This window comes from Lissotriton helveticus, chromosome 6 (assembly GCF_964261635.1).
Source record: "Lissotriton helveticus chromosome 6, aLisHel1.1, whole genome shotgun sequence".
NCBI classification, from domain to species: Eukaryota; Metazoa; Chordata; class Amphibia; order Caudata; family Salamandridae; genus Lissotriton; species Lissotriton helveticus.
The window spans coordinates 687,265,419-687,287,216 of NC_136067.1; positions in this window are offsets into that span (position 1 = coordinate 687,265,419).

A 21,798-nucleotide genomic window follows, 5' to 3' on the forward strand; every position below is an offset into this window, starting at 1 on the left:
TCTGGGTGTACTGTTGTACTTATGAGGAAACTGTTCATCTCCCCCAAGAATCCGCCAATTTTTTAAGTATCCGTTCAGTAACAGTTCTGTCACACAGCCCCTTCTGACTATAACTCCTTCCCTCTATCGATGCCCCCAACATCACGCTGACGAGCGTTTTCATTCTTTAATTTTAATTTCCTCTGATGATAATCCCGTCTTAGCGCACCCATCTGCGGCTGCGCGCAACTAGCGTTGGTCTCTAGCCTGGTTCCCCTTAGCAACGTGGCCCACATGACCACGCCCCGCCCCAGCCACTCGGCAAACACGGAAGTCTTTTTCTAACTGCACGCCAGAGCCCGCACCTCACTCCCGCGGAGCTCCCGACAGAACTGCTGCTAGGCTAACCGTCCTGATCTTCCCAAGCCGCAAGTAAGTCCGGACAGATCCTAAACAGTCAGATCATGGTTCGACGGAACCCTTATGGCCCTCTCACCCCCTCGCCCCTCTTCATTTTAGATGGCGGCTGCACGAGCAGGGTCGGCGAGCTCATGAAGCCCTAAATCGGCGTGCTTCTAGTAAGAAGATTATTGTTTGAGTATGCTCTATTGCGAATACTGATTGTGCTACCTGTATGTGTGTGTGTGTCGTTTTTAACGAGATCAACATTCGGCACTTGGAGATCTCTTTTTTGCGCCGCATCACGTTATTTTAATTACTAAATTGAGCACAGCACGCTCCACTGTTGGAGCCTTTTACACAGCTATTCCCACATGGGTCAGACTCATTTTTTCCTCACACTCACTGGAACAGCGGCTTCTTGGTATCTCAATATTGTGACGATACTTCACAATTAAGTATGATACTCAACACCCTGAAGACAGTGAATGCGTACGGCTCCCTCACAAATAGCACGTAAATCTGCTCATATTTACAACTGGTAGAGCCCGAATATGGGTATTGGTTCACAGAGCACACTTCTATGTTTGTACGTTACCAGCATGCCTTACCACAACCCCCTTTCCCCCCCTTTTTCTTTCCACAGGTTTTTAATCGAAAACAACCGAGAGCAACACCTTTTTCAGAAATCGCCTATTTGTGATTTCACCTGTACCGTAGGCTAGGACTGGATACACCTTAGCGTGTGTAGACCACCCAGCCCACATCCACACTGGTCCTGACGAAAACCTCCATAATCACACGTAGGTTGAAACATGTAGACCTCCTTCCTTTTTAACACGTCTCCTTTGACACCACAGCCTACCTAATAAGGCAAAGGTGCCCCATATAAATACTTTTGTATATATTTTAATGGTTGTCCAACCACTCCAGAATAAAATCGTCGAGTGGGTAGTGTTGAGACAACTTTTTAAACACACTTATCTATCCTTATCACATATAAAAACGAATAACCCGCTCCACTGTAATCAGGTGTCGCAGCACACCTGGACGGCATTCGGCTGTCCGGGTGGGACCCCGATGATGAAGCATGTCACCAACTAGGTTGGTGAGTGAGGGGTCTTCAAAGGACAAAGGATTGTCCCACTTTGGGTCGTAAGGCATGCTACCCACAAGCCTGTAATAATTATACAGGTATTCAGTACCACTAGTGGTCACTCCTTCTCATGTTTAAATTAGTATACCCTAGGGGACCAGGAGTTCCCACTTGACCTACTTGTCGAATTACCCTTACTCTCCCCTCTGTTTACATACTTGTAATGTAATGCACCACGGGCACCGTGGGATACGCCGAGGGTGTAGTGCTCTGTGGCTGCCCTCGAGGGGCAGAAATAAGGCAGACAGACGGACCCTGTCAGCCGGCTCGGCCACTCTTCAGGACATGTGCAGGCTCCTGACACTAGTTCAGACTTGAGTGTCAGTGTCACTGTGCACGTGAATTCCAGTGTAAGGCATCGGACGGCATCAGTGAAAGCAGTAGCTGAAATTGTGCTCTGTTGGTGTGGCATGCTCCTGAATTGCCAGGACTGTCCAGGGATAGTGAATTACCTGGGACAGTCTCCATCTTGCAGGGACTGTCCTGGCAAAAACGGGACCGCTGGCAGCTATGATCTGCATTGCTGAGTAACAAAGTAACCAGTCTGATGCACTGGTTCTTTTTATTTAGGGGAGTTTTGCAGAGTAATTCTCTTCTCACGAGAATGAAATCATTAATAAAGTGTGATCCCCTTTGTGAAAGTTTAATCAGACCCAAGTGCATAGTGTGAACTGTGTCCAATCAGGAAAGCCATCTTCTTGGCCTCCATATGGCGTGGAAATCAAGTGGGAACTCTCAATTCTACCGCTAGTCTTGCGTAAGCGAGGAGCTTATTTGTCCACACTGCACCGTTTTGCGTGTGAACATGTAAGTCGTTACTTTCAAACAAATTGGTTATGAAAATACATAGAAATGTAAAGCCTATCAGTTATCCCAAGTTATGTTTTAGTCAAGCTTACTCTCCATCTGAAACATGAAGTCAGGAACTAGCAGAATGCATAGAAGGAGGGCGAGTCACTTATAGGTTTAATAAGTTGTAGCAAAACCCTTTCAAAGAGGCTGTCTGGAGGCAGGACCACCTCACAATGTATTGACAACAGCAGCTTCAAAAAGTTGCATTTAAAAAATCGCATGTTTTCCCTTTTATTGTAAATGTTGATGCTGCTCAGTGGTGAAGTTACCCAATTCTGCAGTTGTTGCTGTGTTTGCTGCCTCCAACATGCCCCTGTTTTCTAATTTTTCAGCAGGGGACACACTCCTCCTACACATGCTGCTTTACTTTTGCCCCACCCTTTCTCTTTTTGTGCATGGAATACCCTCACCCATGCCTTCTTGTCTTTTCTCCTGTCCTTGTTCATGGAGGAACACGCCACGTTCCTTCTCTCTCATCTCTTTTCTTTTTCTTTTTTTAAAGGGGGGACCCCACCAGTCCGTTGCTTACTCACCTCGTTTTATTTTGGTGGTGAGGACACTCTCACACCAATGTTCTTGTTCACTCACTCTCACAGATTGATCTTTTAAGAACTGTTTTTTTCTAAAAACTTTAAAATTCTCAACTACGGGTATGCTTATTGCATTTTTGTTGTTTTGGTGTCAAATCATGTGTTGAAATTTACTCTATTTTTCTAAATTGGTGTGGGAATTTTCTAGTGTTGGGTTTTCTCCATATTACTCTTTGTGTGCTGCTCAAATACTTTACACATTGCCTATAAGTTAAGCCTGAGTGCTTTTTTGTGCCAAGCTACTCTGGGTTAAGCACAGGTTAATTTAGTGACTTTTTGTGGTTCACGCTGCAACGGATTGTGGCTGTTGCTTGATCAGGGCTCACACCCCATTAAACCAACAACCAAATTTGTCACGCTAAGTTTGATTCATATCCCCTGCCACATATGAAAAATATTATATAACATTTAGATGGAACCAAATATATTGCTACATTAGACCTTACAAAAGGTTATTGGCAGATTCCATTATGTAAGTAAAAGTTGCAATTTCCACCCCCAGGTGGACTATATTAGTTCATAGTCCTTCCATTCAGGCTACAGGATGCTCCTTATACATTGCAAATACTGATGAATTCATTATTGCAACTACTTCGAGACTACACTTCAGTTCACTTAGATGATGTTGTAGTATACAGCTAAACCAGGGATAAACATTTAGAGGACTTAAATGGTTTCTTTCCTACAGTTGAAGAAGTCTGACTAAACGTTAACCCTAAGAAAAAGTAAAATCACTGCCAAACAGGTTAAATATTTTGGGGTCTATTAGGATGGCGGTCGGTAAACCTCCCGGACCGCCATGGAAGCAGGAAAAGACAGCCTGCAAGGACCGCAGCATAACCGCCGGTTCAATTAGGATGCTCCGCAGTCGAAATCCGACCGCGGCGGTCGTATTCTGGCGATTTACAATACGGCGGTCGCTGCTGCTAGCAGCACTGCCGCGATGTCAAAAGGAGCATGTCCTGCATCTCCCTGCACTGCGTGACCGGCACTGAACAGTTCCTGCCACCCGGTACAGGGACATGTAGGGGGGTACCCCCCAGTACACCCACACTCATCCCCAACACATTGGGGGACATTCTCCGCATGCTTTTCCATGGCTGTTCCACCGCAGCGGAAAGGCTGGCTACTGCAGGCATCATAATCATGCCGGCAGTGCTGGGCCCTGACCCGCCAAAATTGTACCGGTCTAGCTCCACCCGCCAGGCAAGCGGGTAGACTGCAACCGGCGAAAAAGTGGCAGGCGGAAAATCACACCGCCACGGTCACGACCACGATGCTAATCGGACCGGCGGTTTTCCAGGTTGTGATCACGGGCGCATGACCACTGCCGGACCGGCGGCGGCCATCCACCCGCCATCCTAATAGCCCCGTTAGTTTTTGTGGGGATAATGGTGTGTAAAATCTAAATAAAAAATAAAAATCAAACATCGAGCAAGCAACTCAAAACTTTTATTTGCTCCAAATCTATATTAAAATAATCAAACTTTTCTAAAACCTTTATTTCATAAACCAATGCTTCAGGTGTTGGATTAGGAGCACTATAATCACAGCAAGATACTCTAAGTCGGGACAGGCCACTGAAACGAAGGGCCTGATTTATGAGGTTTTGCCGTAGGGAAGCGAAGCAGGCCTTCCTGCTGCGCTTCCCTACACAAACGAAAAGGGCAGGAATGCACCGTATCTTTAAGAAAAGGCGCATTCCTGTCCTTTTCCCCTGCGTTGCCGCACAATGGGCTGCCTGCGCCAGCGCAGGCACCTTTGCACAATGGTGCATGGGTGCCGGCCATGCAGGAATGGTTATTTTTGTACAGGAAGGGAAACCTCCCTGTACAAAAATAATCACAAGAGGTTTTTCCTCTTTCTATGTGTGCTGCATTCAGCGAGGAGAAATTAAGACATTTCTCCCCGTTGCGCCTCCCATACGCCTCCCCTGGGGAAGCGTAAGCTTTTGGCACTGCCTTAGATTCACGATTTCTCATAAATCTGGGGCAGTGTCAAAAGGCGATGGATGTTGCTGAGAACGCCCCCAGCAACACCTATTGCGTGTTCCTTTAACACAGAACACTGTCTTAAAGGGACTGATATTTATCAGGCAGCAGTACGCCCAAAAAAGTGGCTTAGTGCTGCCTGATAAATATCACGCAGGCTTCTGCGCCACGAAACTTCACAAAAAGTGAAGTTCCGATGGCGCAAGGGGCCTCATAAATGAGGCCCTTAGTATCATGTAAATGGTGATATGGGTTGGTCGGACAGTGCAAGTAAATAAGTGGCATATCATCCAGCCCAGGAGCTAAAAGTATTGCCGCTTTAGCGTCCGTTTTCAGATGGAAAGCGGTGATAATTTTATAGCCTAATCAGCAAGGTCACGCTAAAATGTGAATCGTTGCATTATCGCCCTTTCCCCTAACGCCCATCTTTGCATCTCTAATGAGATGCAAAGTGGGCATTCCTGCCCTGACATAACTGGAGAAATGTTGCTAAGTGACATTTCTCCAAATATCAATGGGCACTCTAGCCTGCAGAGTGACAAGCAAAGTAGCGATTACCTCTGTTATCGCTACTTTCCTTACACCTGCTTCAAAACTGACTTACCCATGATATCCTATCTAAGGTGGGTATCATGGCTAAGTATGCCTTGCCCTATCAGCAAGCTTTCGCCAAACCTTGTGCGATTATTGCTGTATTTCCAGCAATAATCGCACAATTAGCAGCTTACGCTCTGAATTTTATCGCCTTGGAGATAAGCATTGCTGATAGCACGCTATCTCCGCAATAAAATTCAGAGTTGGCCGGTGATAATTATCCTCGCGCTAATAGCACTGAGCGATAATTATCGCATGGCCTTGATGATATGCCCCTATGAGAGTTGTTTGGCTAAGGCAACTGTAAGCTGTAGGGATTGATGGCCATTTAAAACATGTTAGACTTTTAGTTGCAAAATTTGAAAGATACCTTCACCAATAGAAACAGTGTGGAGTGAAAGAAAAAAAAGGAGTGAGAGAGAAATAAAGAAAAGGGAAAGTCAAGGAGAAAGGCGGAAGATGGAGAAAGAGCAAGGGAGAGAAAGAGTGCGTGCCTATATCTGTATTCTGGAAAATGCAATTTCTGAACACTAAATTGAAACATTTTAGAATGTGCCTTGCTTGAGCGAAACATGCAAATCACTAAATCACAATGCAGACACTAGTGACATATACGATAGAGCCAGGGTTCCGCATGTAAAGAACTGAAAAATAATAGGCACCTTCCCTGCACATAAAGGCTCATCTATATGCCAATTCACAAGTCAGAAGGTTGAACGCACACAAAGATTTAAGAAGCAGCCCAAACCCTAGAATCTATTTCTATCAACATATGCATTTAATGTGGCAACTGAAGGAACCTCTGTGAAACCTGCAGATCACAGATACGAACCCCAGTAGAGCATTGACAAACCATGCCTTTGCACAGATTTGGGAACTCTCTGCATGTTGTAAGTTCCATTCTCAGTGTAAGCGTGGACTGGGCCCTAACATTTGCAAAACTTTTTCCATTTTTAAAATGTTTTAATATTACCATTATTTCGCACTAAATCATTCTTCTTCCTCTTGATGAACCTTGGAATGTTGTATTAGGAGTCAAGGAGCATAATAATACATCGTAAACTTAAGTGATATCAACAGTTTTAAGTTTAGTAAATAATGAGAATAAAGTTACCTTTATTCTCATTGAGAGATTAGTAAAGTTCTTCTCCTTATTTTTTTTCTTTATTTTAGTTAGTACATAACCCAAACAAGTTCACAGAAATCTTACTAAAAGATTGATTACAACAAGCATGAAAAGTATAATTCATAAATGTCACCCATATGAGTACTCTAAAAAATCCTAGATATTCTCACAGACTTTTATCTATTCCTATACAAAGAAGACTCAAACTCCCTGTAGAACACAGGTTTCGAAACTTTTCATGTTGGTGACACACTTTTTAGACATTCCTGATTTAGTGAGCCTGAACCAAGGAGAGGCTCTCCCCACGTGAGAATTTTGAAAAAATAGTGGGCAAATGGTGCATTTTCAAGCAAATTTGAGAAAGCAGGAAGGTTAATAAAGCAATTGTGAATCTGTTCTTAACAAAGACAGTGACTGGCAAAACTGGGTGTAAGGTTAGGTTTGTGCCTGAAATAAGAATATATTCATGCACACATTGACACATGCCCCAGTGATTTACGGCACAAAAAGGGCACCCCCACAGCATGTGGAGTGTTGGTTTTGGCTAACGTTTCTTCCTTCTCAATTACTAAAAAGAAACATGTGAATCAAATTAGAATAATTCCCAGTTAAAACAAACAAGGCAGTACATTAGATCGACTGTTGGTTGGGTTGTGGAGTTTTTGTTTCGTCATGTTATCAATGTAAAACCTATTTCCTGTATTGGGCCAAATATTAAGTTGCTGGTGAGTTATTATATTATAATCAACTTTAAGCATTTTGGCCTTGTTTGTCACATTCTGTCCCTTTTTTAGGTCCCGTCTAGGCTGAGCATGTGCTGTCTCGAACAGCCATGTTGTTTCAAATCTGTGGGCTTCAGCCCATCCATAGGCTTAACACTTGTTTGCTCCACTGGGCTCTCATATGCTTCGTTCCCGTTAGACATTAGCAGAAAAGCGTCATGCTTCTTCCTGTGTTTGACACTCCCCCAGAACATGGACCACCTGCTTGGGTCCATCCACTGCTCTCATTATAGGAGCTACTTTTGTCCTTGTCTTTGAGCACTCCACACGAATGCTGGTGTTTTCACTCGCACCATCTCCTCCTGCCCGCCCCAACCCTGTTGATTCATTTTCTTTGTAGATCTGCTTTATTATTCACCTCACTTGCCGAGCCAGCAAGATGATAAGTGATGTATACTTACCCCTTTGAGCTCATCCACTTACGCACAGATCATGAAAATAAATGGCCTTCCTGCTAGTTAGGAGCTTGGGCCTCAGTTTTCTAAATGCACCTGTTTTAACTGGCATATTTTTAATTTCCTAAACACCGCTTCATGGTTTGTTGTAAAGGAAATGTACTATGTACCTATGTACTAACTCACCCTGCAAAGATCTCTTGCCCTCGCTTTTCAGTATTAGGGCACACAGGTGAACTTCATCATTACTAAAATGAGCAATTGCTGCTACATAGCACCAAGAGACGCACATGCAGCTCTTGGCACAATGTAGAAGACAGGGCACAAGTTTTGTTTCTTTTACAGCGCTATAGTGCTACTAATCCCATTGCAGAGTGTCAGAGCGCTTTATACGTACACATTATACATTGACAATAAATGATGGGCCCGATTCACAGAACGAACTTAAGACAAAATCCTAAACTTACTACCATTTTCGTATTCACAGAATGCACTTACTCATTTTGGTATTCACAGAAGACACTTACTCATTTCGGTATTCACAGAAGTTAGGAGTCCTAACTTTAGGACTCCTAAATGCCTTCTGTGAATACCAAAAGCCTTAAAATTAGGATTTTTCTCAGTTTAGTAATAGTAAAGTTGAGAAAAATCCTAATTTTAAGACTTTCGGTATTCACAGAAGGCATTTAGGAGTCCTAAAGTTAGAAGTCCTAAGTTTACTACTACTAAATTGAGAAAAATCCTAACTTTAAGACTTTCGGTATTCACAGAAGGCATTTAGGAGTCCTAAAGTTAGGACTCCTAACTTCTGTGAATACCGAAATGAGTAAGTGCCTTATGTGAATACTAAAATGAGTAAGTGCCTTCTGTGAATCCCAAAAAGGTAGTAAGTTTAGGATTTTGTCTTAAGTTAGTTCCTTGAATCGGGCCCGATGTGTGTAAATCAAGGGAGAGTTACATAAGACTGGGAGAGTTACAAGGTGTAGGAGCCCCATGTCCTTTGCTCACTGTGCTATATTAGAAGAATTACAATTTATGAACTGCAAGTAACAAAAGGATCTCAGTGTTCAAAGCACTAACTCACTTGCCCATTTACATACAATAAAAATCTGTCATCTGCGCGTTACATAATGTGCTTTCCAGGAGACCTATTAACCCTCAATGCTACTTTGACTCAAAACTGGGACTAGACAAAACACAGACCTCTCCAGCAAATAGTTATTTTACCGTTATTATTCCCTGAGCTTTACTGAGCACACAAAGATCTCTGCCACAGGTGCCTTAGCTCAATGATATTTTAAAATGCAGACTTTGCAACCAGTTGAGTAGAACAGATTTACTGCTGCGTTTCTCCTTGTTGCCAGTTTCTTTGTGGCAGGGTTTTAAAAATAAATACATGTTAAGGAACTGATTTTTCATTGGGGTTGCATAATTATTTTTGCACAACTCCCAAACTGATGATTCTTACAGCAATTACATCTGCGTAACTCGAACAAAGGGTAAGGGGGAAACGTTGATACTACCCAAGTTGGACAATCCAGCAATCCAGTACTTGCCCGATAGAATAAGCGATAGACGATGAAATGCAATGTAAACTGATTCATGTAGATGGAATGTCCCGGGCATAATCATGCGAAAATGCCAAAAACAGAGGGGCAGATTTATGTTGGTAATGCGCCACGTTTGCGTCACGCAACTGCGGCGTAAACGTGGCGCATCCCTACGACCCATTTACAACGTGACGCATCTAGGCAGATGCGTCACGTTGTAAAGCCCTGCACCACTTGTGGGCGTTCCGGCGCAGGGTGGGCGTTCCGGGGCAGGTGCGCCTCGCAAAAGTGACTGAGTGAAATCTATAAGATTTCACTCAGTCACTTTCAGGCCAATGCTGCGTCAAAACCCTGCGCCTGCTTGAAGCAGGCGTAGGTCTTGACGCAGCATTGGTCAGATAGGGCACCCCCGAGCCTTGCTGGAGCTGCGTCGCAACTCCAGCAATGCGCCACCTTTACGGCACAGATGCGTCTCGCATCTGTGCCGTTTTTGCCCCATGGTGCGCCGCATTGTAAATGTGGCGCACCATGGGTGGCGGAGCAGCGGCGCAAAATAACTGGCGCATCCCTCGGGATGCGCCAGTTATCATAAATGTGCCCCAGAGATTGTGCTCAATACCCCTCCACCAGATATCAGGCCCCAGCGTTCAAGATGCTTTCAGAATTTATGATAACAGGCTTAAATAAAGATTCGCTATAACTTGCCTTTAACTGCAACCCTGAATATGATCAAGCATCAGCGAATGCCACGTGAAACTGCCACAGGGAACTCAGAGCAATTTGCCTGCGTATGAAAGTCTTACCCTTCAAAATCATCGCTGTGTTCCACCTAATTGTTCAGTTCTCTTCATACCCCTATATAATAGTGAAGGCCCAAATGACATACTTAAACGGGGAATCATCTTGCATCTATTCACTGCCATTACGGCCCTCTCACACATTAAATGAAACAGTATCGATTGCATTTCCTTTTTAGAGGAGACACATTACCGAAAATTACCTTTAACAAGTAGGATATCGCCATCCTAATAAATTACAATGAAATATCTTTCTTGAATGGGGGATTTATGTTCAGCAAAAAGCAAAATCCAAATACCAACTGCCGCAGACACTTCCTATAGCAGAAAAGTATGCGGCGCAGACGTCCTGATGCACGAGAATGTACATACGTCTAATCAAGCATGTCATTCTGTCTTAAAAATTTAAGACAGAAGTACATGCTTGTTTAGAGAGTACCGTCGGGCGACACACCCACAGATGTCAGGCGACACCATACGGTGTCCCAACACATACTTTGGAAAGCTCTGCTGTAGATGACTGTAAGGCAATAATACAATCCTACCTACTATCACTGACCAAGATAAGCTGACTCTTAGCCCACCAGTAATAATGTAAGAGATCGCTGTGGCTATCAAATCCCTCAAACCTCATAGTCCTGGACCCAAATGGTTTATAGCTACCTTTTACAAAACATTCACTTCGGTCCTTAGTCCCACATTGCTGGACCTATTCCGCCACTTTTCAGAATCAGGCGCCACTACAGGCACAGAAACCGAGGCCACTATAGTGGTTATCCAAAAAGAGGGTATGGACCCAACACTGGTGAAAAATTACAGCCAAATTACATTAATTAATTGAGATGGAAAAATCTTTGCCAAAATCCGTTGTAAGACTCTCAAACCATTATTGTCACGTCTGATCGACAACATTCAGTTTGGGTTCATAAAGACTAGACTATCTAATGAGAATATATACCGTTACTTCGCATGCATTACATCGCATGCTTTTACAATGCGGTTGTTACAATGACCACGTTGTTACAACGTGAGCCATTACATCGCAAGTAGTTTCAACAACTTGCTGTAGAGGGCGCGCTGGACTTAGGAATAGTATAATTCACTATTCCTATTCCAGTTTGTGCATCAGTGGGGAGGGTGTTGGATTGTAAATCCAACACCAGTGCCCCCCCTACAGCAAGTCATTGTACCGACTTGCGATGTAATGGCCTGCATTGTAACAACGTAGTCATTGTGACAACCGCATTGTAGAAGCATGCAATGTAACGCATGCAATGTTATGGCTGTTTCTCGTCTAATGACACTACTCAACTCCTATGCCACATCATTGGGAGAGCCAAATCAGCTAATTCAGACACTGTTGTGGTTACCCTAGATGCTGAAAAAGCATTCAATAGGGACTCTTGGACGTTCCTCCGGGAGACCCTACTGAATTATACCCTAGGTGAGACCTTCACCATTGCCCTATACAGTGGCCCATCTGCTAAGGTGAGATCGGGCACTTATTGTCCTCAGCCTTTAATTTCATTCTGACCCTAGAACCTCTACTCCTTAAGATCTGAACTAACCTCTCCATCGCTGGAGTTTCTATTAACAAAAACGGCGGTGAAGGTAGCTGATAACGTCAACGGTATTTTTAATTATGACCGAAGACACAGCCCAGTCAAAACCCTCCTTGCTGCAGACAACAGAGGAATATGCACGGGTTGTGGGTTGTAAACTCAATAAGGACAAGTCCGAAATCATGGGTCTGAATAACTTCTGTACTAGTGACCTTTTCAAAACCACAGGACTCTCCTGGCAACCCCACTTCATAAAAGATTTGGGCCTAGAATTTATCTTGGATCTATTACTGTGGCTCAAATCATAACAACAACATAACACTGAAGAAAATGGAGACCCTACTGCACAGATGGAACCCCAAATTCGTCATTTGGTGGGGTTGCATTGAGACCATCAAGATGATGGTCACCCCGATAATTAATTACCTCATAATTATGTTACCTTTAGTATTATCTGCTGAATTCCAAAATAAAATGGCCAATCTGCTAACAAAGTTTACTTGACAGAATATACGCCCTAGAATCTGCATGTAAAAGTTATGCCTGCCTGTACAGCTGAGGGGAGCTAACTTAGCCAATTTCAATAATTCCTAAACCAAACAAGGCTCCCTTTTATTCTCCCAATCCTTTAACAATGCCCCAACATGGCTACTAGTTGAGAAGGAGATCATTGGAGATATGCAGCCTATATTGCTGCTAACTATCAAGACATAATCCCCCTTGTCGGCCAAATATATCTTCAGCAATACAAAAAAAGCCCTCCCGAGGATTAATGGACTTCTAGAGATCCCAATCGTCCATTCTAACATGAACTCACTATGGTACAACCCTAAAATCAGAAACCATGGGGAACCTATATGTTGGGGCTCATGGACATCTAAAGGCATTCATTTTCTAAAGCAACTGAGCTCCTGACAAGTTCCTTTCTCCTTTTGAGACCTTCAATGACAATGTAATCTCCTTGACATAGACTTCTACGACTACCTCAAGCTCAAAGTCCATCTTTCCAAATTTAGGTACCCCGAAAGAGATCCCTTTCTTCTCAACACCATACTTTCTTTTAATAAGACAGACCATCAATCCTCCAAGGTTTACCACCTTTTAAATCCAATTTATGCACCCCTTACCTTGAAGCTTCTAAAGAAATGGGATACTCTGGGGACTCTTTCCAGACACCTGACATCTAATCTGGAAATCAGTTGTAACATATAAAGTCACTGCTTCTCTCTCCCAAATGAAGTACTGACTTCTACGTGGGACATTCTGGGCCCCTGCATGACTTCACAAGCTCTCCCATAGGGAAAACCCAACATGCTGGAACTGTAATAAAGTCACTGGGGTCTCCCTCACTCATTTTTACTGTAGCGCGATCTCGCCCTTCTGGGATCACATATTCAATTTTATCCGCACTCTATTTGGGGTCCAGTTGAAAAAAGACATTCTTTCCCTAATACAGTGATTCCTAGATCCACAACTGAAGTCGCATACTGGTAGTCTTTCTGGTAGATATATTATTATCTGCAGCCTGTAAGTTTGTTCTCGCTTATTGGAAGAACACAGATTCTAACACATTCCGATCTGGGCTGAATTGGGTAACTTACCTAAGGGGGGTAGACAACACCACACTTCAAAACTCCCCCTGAAAACCATAGAACACCTCTGTTTGGAACACACTCAACAACTATTTTGCCATTACCAAACCTCCATAAGTACACTAATATATTATAAACTGGCCTTTTAACCACTACCTATACTGAAACCCATACATATATATTGCCAGATTGTCACCTTCTTAAAAGTATGTGTGTTATTAGTATTTATTGTATGATATATACCTCGAAAATATGTACTCTGCAGGATATGTACTTATGTTCCCAATCTGCAATGAGAGGTCCCTGGCAGCAACACTAAATAGGTGGGCAAGCAGAGGAGAGAACTTGAAGCGCTAAGTGTAGAAACTTCCTGGACACAAAATGGGTTTGAGTTGTATATTTATTGTAGGGGAAGACAACTTGGACATCCACCTCAAATGGACATATCAACGCCTCTGCCCAACCGCCGCTATAGAATTCCCCAACATAGAATACACCCAACATTCTGGTGCCATGTTCCACTACTGGAACACCACTGTAAGCGAGGCACATGCCTTACGCATGATTACCCACTAACCCCTCTATAACTGATAAAAAAGGAATCTGCCATGAACCCGCCTCATACTAAATTAAACTACACTGAAAGCGGATTTCGTACAGAACCTTCATCTTTTCATCTCCACTTTTCCCTTTTTTTAAACAACAGTGATACTATTGAGAGTATGAAAACAGTGTTGCTTTCCTACTACCGTTCACTCCCTACAGAGTGTGACTACAGTTCTTTCCCTCCCCCGGAGGAACCATGATGTGAAATCAAAACATTATACTTGCATGTGATGTGTGTCTTATTATTATTTATTATATTTAATTTTATTTACTCTATATAGGTGTGTACGTATAAAAAAGATTATTCACAATCACAATTTGTTTAACATTGTTTTATACTAGAATGCTCACTGACACACCAACAATGGTTTTAGAGTCACCTATCTTCTCACTTTGGGGTGCTCACTACGAGAATTGTTTATCCTGAATGCAAAGGAGCACACAAGCAGTCACGGGGCTGCAAAGTCTCTCTTCTTAATTTTGTAGGAACCATGACAATGGTCACCTGAATGTGGTAAATGTGTTTACCCACTAGAATGCGATAATTGTGCTTCCATTATAATACTATATGAGTTTAGATCCTTAGGTCCTGATGAAAAGCCAATAGGGGCAAGGCTTGAAACATGTTGACCCTTCAGGAATTTAGGTACACTGAACTCTATTTACTAATTCTTACCCTTTTTTAACCATACAGAATAGACAGCAGAATAAATTGAGTACACCTACTAGCCAGGAATTTTTAAATATACACTCCAGCACCACAACACCTCACTTTTTTAACACCACATCTTTATCATTATATATTCAACAAAGTGCTCCGGTGTATTTCCGTAGGTCACAGTATGCCCCGTTCCGCAGCGGAACGGGATGGCCACGATGAAGAAGCATGCCACCAAGGAGTAATCCTGGTGGGTGAGGGTTTTCTAAAGAAAAATTACTATTCTTCTTCGAGTGGAGAGTTTTTCCAACTGTTCAAAAAGCTGGGTTCCCATTTTTTGATATGGATATGGACAAGTTTTATTGTGCAGTTGGGCTTGCTTTTACTTCTTGTATGATTTACCTCTCATTCGTTCCCTTGTAGTTCAGTCTATCAACTAATCCAGTACATGAGATTTGTTCCCTGTACCTGCCCACCTTGTCATGTATTTACATCACTGTATTCTTTTGTTTCTCTTGCATAAAACCAAACAAAATCCCTTGAAATCAACAAGTATATTACATTAAGCAAGTTCCATTAAGGAATCACTTCCCTATTCTAAAGATCAGAATCAGAGTTTTAGATTTCAAGAACCCATGAAGAGTTTGAATTTTGAAGAAAAAGAGTGAAATCAAATGAGCATAAAGCTTCTAAGCCAAATTAGAGTAGCAGAACTTCCCATACAGAGTAGTTCATGAGACTCAGCAGAGTCCTAATTAATCCATACAAAGCAGCATACAGTTGTATTAGCTTTCTGTTAAAAAGCAAATAGCAAAAAGGGAAACAAAGGCAGCAGTAGCCACAACTGTCAAGGGCTTGGGAAAATCCTCTTCAGTGCTCGGCAAGAATGGCACATTTACCTAGGAACACGCACTAATATAAAAGTAGAGAAAACATGTCGAAAACATTGTATCAGGCTTCTTCCCTCCAGGGACCAATACAATGGCAGTTCTCTTTGGTAAGCAGGTTCAGCTCTTCTGTTCCTATGAAAATACATGCGGCTCTTGCTCTTTATCACAAGGTGAGGTTCAGTCAGTCTTTGCATAGTTAGATTATGGAAATATTAGACTCGTCTTCCTATAGGCCTTAAAACACAGGGCGACCTTCCACATCTACGTTTATTTCACTGCATGAACAATGAAGGAACCAAAAGGCAAAATCATTGTTAGTTTTGCATTCTTTTACTATGAATCAAGAATCATTGTTTAAAATTATTACATTCAAATGTTAAATGAAACATGAGAAAATAGGAAGTTCATGACATTTAATTAATAAATTGTTGCTTATAAGATAATACATTTTTTAAACCGATCATTCTGCACTTTTCAGAACATTTCTAAACATGCCAATTTAAGGTCAAGCTTCTAGTTCTCATTGTGCACATTTCATCATGATTGAGTACTGCTTCTAGTTAAAGGAGGAAAATTGCTTCATAGCTTTTCTATGGCCTACACGGGTAACTAGGACTGCCGATTGTAAATCAGAACATTTCAAGTGTGTGTCTTTTTCTGTTTCGCATTGTATTTTTTTTATTGCATGATAAACTACTAGATTAATTATTTTCATGTTAATTAATTATTTCTCCCAGCAGTAAAGTTGCTTAATGAGTCAGTGCACCTGCTGCAGGAATATGTACACGACCAGGCTGGGTACGGTAACTCGGTGTCTTCAGTGGGATAGTGAGGGAGCCGGGCGTTAAAAGTGAGGACTAGTGTGGAGGGATGGCTGTAGCAGGAGTGAATATGAACAATAAGGAAAATCCTCTGGGAGAGAGGTGGATGTGCTGTCTTAACCCGTTTACTGCTTCGAACGTTCAGCGCCAGTGCTGAACGTTCGAAAAAACGGGTGCGGCCGCGTCGGCTGTTGGACGTGCGCAGCACCAGGGAGGTAGCTCGCACGACGTCCAACGGCCGACGGCAGCAGCGATAGGGTTAAAGAAGAAATGCATTTGAAAGTAATTGCCAGTGTGGGCTAACTAGGAGTGAAGTAAAAGTGGAGAGGTATGACAGAGAAACTGCAGAGTAGGAGATAAGCACAGGACAAGAGGAAGTGGGATATGGAGTGTGATGTTGTTGAATAAAAGGTATACATGATTAGAAATCGAAGCCTTCATGTTAGAAATGGGGGGGTTTATTTATGAGCCCTTGTGTCACTTTTTTGCCACCTGTGCGTAACTTTTTGTGACGCACCAGCGGCCTAAAAAATGCACCATGTCACGTCGTATTTACAAAGGGATGCATCGAGCTAGATGCGTCACTTTGTAAACCCCTGCGCCACATTATACCTTCGCCAGGTGTAATGTATGCAGGGTGGGTGTTCCGACGCAAGTAAGCCTCGTAGAAGTGACGCAGTGAAATGTATGAGATTTCACTGCGCCACTTCTAGGACGCAAATGCGTCGATATCTTACGCCTGCCTCACAGCAGGCATAAGACTGACGCAGGCACATTTGAAATGGGACTTGCCCATGTGAAATGACCCATTGCTGAAGTTGCGTCACTTTTGTGACACACTCCAGCAATGTATCATTTTTGCGCCTACAGATACGTCAGAAATACTGACGTATCTGTAACTCCTTGCAACATGATGCTTCATACTGTAAATTTGACGCATCCAACATGTCTTAAGGAGGGCACTATGAAAAGTGACGTATTGCTGTTTTCACGCAGCGATGCGTCACTTTTCATAAATGAGACCCGGGGTTTCTGGCTGGCTAGGTGATGCACCTAAGCCAGGCAGAACCCATCACTCTAGTCAGGGCAAGGGAGTTACACATTGAAGACACTTCCTTGGTAGCTTGGCAGAGCAGTCAGGCTTATCCCAGAGGCAATGGGTAAAGGGTTAGCGCAACACACTCACACAGCAATGACACCCTAGCCACACCACAAAAGTGACTCCACACAAGGTTATATAAAAATATCCTTTGTTTTATCGACACAAACACATTAGAACACAATCACATATATTACTGTGCCACCAGCCACTTGTCATGACTTCACCGGGATCATATAAATCACTTGGCCAATCGGGCCACTGTCATAAACATGTAGTGCACTGAAGCAATGCTCATAGGGGCATATGTGACCAAAACAGCATAAAAACATTATGCATAGACACCATTACTGCACCCATAGGTGCTCCTTCCTGAAAATTGCAAGATATGCGCCACAACAGCACATCATAATGTCAGGGCACAAATGTGTGGCCATTAGACTGAGGCAGAACAGTAGACAGCACTAAGGGCGGCAACAGCATTCTCATTATCCATAATACAGTAATTCTGTTCCCTTCCTGGAAGGCTTCTGGGCCACCTGCCCCCCTACTCAAGGGAACATGGAAGAGAGTATCTGAGTTTCAAGTATGGCCTCTCAGGCCCTATCAGACAATGACCGGTGCAGCCACCCGGCACCCCCTCCCAGGTATGCCCCAACAGGGGGTACACACTGTCTCCTTCTGTGGGGCAATCTCGCTGGGTGGGGATCAACACCCGGCAATTGCCCATGAGCCTGCAGGGCTCTTTTTCCTCAAGGAGAGTAATCCCAACCCCAAAAGGTGGCCAAGCGGGACCTCCGTTGAGGACTCCTTCCCGCTTGATGGATGGCCAGAAAGCAAAACAGGCACTCGTTGACCTGGGGAGCGAGCAACCGGCCACTCCCTCAATTCCGCCTAGCCACTGGGCAGCTGCCCAGGACTGCGCGGTGCCCTGGCTATATGCGAGTGAAGCCCAGCCATGCTCTAACAATGTCGGGGGCTGAGCGGGCATCGCTGCACCTTTACTCCTCAGCCCGGGTCTCCGAACCTGGCATTTTGTATGGCTGCAGGCTCTCCTTCTCTGGGGAGGCATGGCGTATTCCCCTCGTGGCTTCCTTGTTGCAATGGCAACTGGCGTGGGGACCACGTTCAGGTTCCAGTCACACTGGCAGCTTCTTTGACCAGCATGATTCCTGGGAGTTTGCCATGCAATGCTGGGGGACTCCTTTCCCTTATGTTTCTCCCTTGGCTGGGCCACGCCCCCTTTGAGAATGTTGGCATTGCCAAGCAATGTAGAGGACTTCCCGGACTGGGAATCTTCGCCCTTCTTGTGCTGTCGGGCAGCTTGGGGCTGGGCAGCAGAGCCCTGGCTGCACTGCCACACAAAGTGCCTTTTCCTGCAGTACAAGCCACGGGGTCAGAGGGACCCCAAAACCCCAGTCTTCACCACACTGGATAAAAATTAACAGCGCTCAATACACTATTTGTTTAAACAAGAGATGAGTAACAAAGCGCTCACCACGCACTGTTACCAATCAGACAGGGCGAGCCACAAAGCCCTGGGAGATCACTGGGGCAGAGAACAGGGCACAGGCAGGCCAGCACACAGGGTCACCCTGCAGGTCCCTTAAGCCACCAAGCAGGCAGCAGGTCAATCTCACAAGCAGTTAGTCCGAAATGGCGGTTCCTCCTGGCACACAACAGTCCTCTGGATACAGTCCACGCAGGGTCTTCTCTGTCACATGGGGTCACAACCCCTTTTTATAGTGCCCATGTCTTTGTTCTGGGGCATTTTAAAACATATTTACAAGTGCACAACATCCCCAGTCACAGTGTAGGCCCTGGCCCCAGACACACCGCAGGGGGTTAGAGCCAGCGTTGTAGAAGGCTGGCACAGCCCTATTCAGGTACAGGTGTAACTCTCACCACTCCAAATGAGGACCAGGCCTATTCAGTTGTAAGGGAAAACTCCTCCCACTACTCTAAATTCAGCTAAAGTCTATTCAGCCTAGCGCTGAGTCACCCAGGCAGGGCAGGACACACCTCAGCCCCCCCCCAGGGAATGGTTGGAGTGAATGCACATCCCTTCTCTCCGGTCAGTCAGAACCAAACAGTCAATACACATCCAGGCAGGGCACAAAGACACATCAGCACACAGAAATGCCCACTTCAAAAAGTGGCATTTCTAAATAGTAATAATAAATCTGCTTTCACCAATAAGCAGGATGTATCGCTACTATTCCAAACATACCAAACATGGTCATGCTAGCCCTCTTATGTCAGGAATTACCACTGAAGCACATATCAGGGAATCCCCAATGCTACCCTATGAGAGGCAGCCTCCCATCAGTGAGAAACCAAATAGGCTGTTTGTCACTACCAGGACATGCCGCACAGTTAAGGCACATGTCCTACCTTTTACCTACACTACACCCTGTCCATAGGGCTAGCTAGGGCCTACCTTAGAAGTGACTGATATGAAATAAAAGGGGAGTTGCTGACATAGCAACCACTTTATATACCACATCACGGCAGCAGTTAACTGCACATGCAGGCCCTGCAGTGGCAGAGACCTGAGACAGGCTTGGAAACTACTTAGGTGGGTGGCCCATGCAGTGTTGCAAGCCCACCAAGAAACAAAGCAAACACAAGGAGATGATGGGCGGAGTGCTAAAACGTTTCAGACACTCACACCCAGTCATAGATCTGGGTTGAATTCATCATTGTTCTTTAGCTCACTTCACCACCCCAGTTCAGACCAAGCCATATGCAAATGACTCTTGATTCTGTGCCTCATGGGAACATTTCAGCCCGAACTACCAGGCCAGGTCCTCCCTGGACATAAACAAGCATCCTGGGACCGGTTTCGGGTTAACACTCCTCATTATCCAGGCTTGAATCCTGTGGCAAAGTGAGCAAGGGACCCACATCTGGTCATACTCTGCCAAGTTAGGGCAAACTACGCAAACACAAGGAGATGATGGACTGAGTGATGAAACTTTTCAGACACTCACCCCCAGTCACAGATCTGGTTTGAATCCATCATCATTCTTTAGCTCACTTCACCACCCCTGTTCGGACCCAGCCATATGCAAATCAGTCATGACCCTGTGCCTCATGGGAACAGTCCAGCCCAACTGCCAGGCCAGGTCCTCCCTGGACGGTAAACAAGCATCCAGGGACCAGTTTTGGGGTAACACCCCTCATCAGCTAGGCTAGCTTGAATCCAGTGGCATAGCGAGCAAGGGACCCATGTCCAGTAGCATTTGATTTACTGGCCCTGGGTATATGGGATACCACTGTACAAGGGACTAATAGGTCAATTAAATATGCCGAACAGGTACCGACCAATATTACCAAGTTTACAAGAGAGAGCACATGCACTTTAACACTGATCAGCAGTGATAAAAAATTCACAGAGCCAGAAAACCACCAAGAACAGGTCAGAAACAAGCATTTGCAATGCAATAGGTCACACAGTTAAGCAAGTTTAAGCTATTGGCATTGTAAATAACAAAGCCTTTTATTTATGTTTTAAAAACGAAAACAAAAATGAAAGGCATTGTTCTTGTCGTTAGGCACACCACCAAGGCCTCACACTGGGCCCTGTATGATGGAATTCATGCCCTCTTCTCCTGTTTTTTCAAGTTCGCGGACACTTGTTAAACACTGGTTTTTACAACGCACATAGAGGGTAGCTCCTGGGCATGTCTGGACATCTTCCTGCCAATACAAACACATGCTTGGAGAGTCAACTCTTATTAAGCCCCATTAATGTAGTGTACAGGTGTAGAGTGCAGGCGATGGAAGAGGCTCGATTAATGTGGGGGTATGGACAGGGTCACTTGAATTATGCGGCAAGGGAGGACCAATTTGTGAGGCAGTGTTGACTGTTATCTAAGTTATGCGACATAATGCGGTTCATTTTGTCATTAGATTAATTACTTTGTCCTTTTTACAGAAGGTAACACCATATAGGCAAATATTTCACCTCAGTAGAACCAGTTTAACAACCACATGCTACAATAAGCAACTGAAAAACGGCTAATAAACGTTTGGCAAGGGTCTCCCACTGCGCTGCAAGGTGTCGCTACGTTTTTAGTAACTTGTGATCCTTATGAGCTAGAAATAATTTTGTTTCTTAAAATCTGCGTATTATGATGCAGATGATGGAATATGTGGCAAATGCGTGATCCATATTTATGTGGAAAACGTCACGGCCCAGAATCGAGACAGTTCTATAAGTGCTTTCTAGTAGCATGTAATCTGCCCTGACCGTCCTGTGTATAACTGTACACTTTGTGATCCTTGTGGCTTGTGGTTCTGCCTTGTCCAAATTGTCTCGGAAATTGGCTTTGTCTTTCTCCGTCTCCCTGTTAT